The 1,002-nt window shown below is 41.1% G+C and overlaps 1 pseudogene; it reads left to right on the top strand.

Moving 5' to 3' along the window:
- LOC111958305 (neuronal membrane glycoprotein M6-a-like) overlaps positions 1-1,002 on the top strand; it is an 86,342-nt pseudogene that overhangs the window by 53,184 nt on the left and 32,156 nt on the right.

Raw genomic sequence — 1,002 nt, 5'->3', positions numbered from 1 at the left:
ATGACACTAGTTTCTTATGGTTTGGTTGTCATCAAATAGATATGTCCATAACAGCTTCCTGTTACCACAAAACATAAACAACGTCATACATTTCCAGTCCTTAGACCCATGATGTAATGTTTTAAATCTACAAAATAGGACATTGTTGCTMCGTTGTCTGAGGTCTATAAAAGACAAGAGAAAATGAAATGGTAATCAATTTGGGCGGGAGTGGRTCTTCACAACACAGAGTCTGTATCTGTGGCCCAACTGTGTGCTCTTTGGCCACCCAGTGGATGTCTATGGTAATACACAATGAGATGACTCACCTAAGTGTGTTCGTGTTAGTTCTCACCGAGAGCTAAGGTTTAGAAAATGGGTAAGAAATCAATTTGCATAGACAATATTGATGRACCATCTTCTCGTCTAATATTTTCTGTGATAAATTATCTTAGATCACTGTGAGATTGTATGAAGGAAGTACTGTCTGTATCTCCAACTTGGATCTATCTTGGTGAATCTGTTTATTCATGAGGAGTTTGGGTCATGTCGTTATATAACAAAAGAATAGAATAACTTCATTATCCCAAGCTTAGGGAATTCGTTAGGCATGTTAATCTTCACATCATCATTAGAACACAATATCATCAWTAGATAAATGCAATACACTGGACCAGAGGAGTGCAGGTGTTTTTCTTTATTTAATTACCTCATAACTACTTCTTCAGAACCTCTGCAGCAGATGCTCTGGTTGGCTGATCACTGACACCTCGCTGCCTCTCAGTGGAGAAAAGAGTTACTGCAGAAACACATCAGGGATATGCTCCTTAGGGAGGGCACTCAACGTAGTCGCTACCTGTTTCAGTCCGTCTTCTTCCATTTGGTGCCTAATGAACGCGACCCAGAGTCCAATAACTGCTTCTCTCCTTTTCTCTTTCTCTCTGGTCTGATGCGGACAGGCGTCAGCTGCCACGGTCCTTATCCGTAACAATGTCCTCCTGACGTCTCAGAGTCTGGGCAAAT

Source organism: Salvelinus sp. IW2-2015, linkage group LG34 (genome assembly GCF_002910315.2).
Source record: "Salvelinus sp. IW2-2015 linkage group LG34, ASM291031v2, whole genome shotgun sequence".
NCBI lineage: Eukaryota > Metazoa > Chordata > Actinopteri > Salmoniformes > Salmonidae > Salvelinus > Salvelinus sp. IW2-2015.
This window is presented reverse-complemented; position numbering and strand designations above follow the sequence as displayed.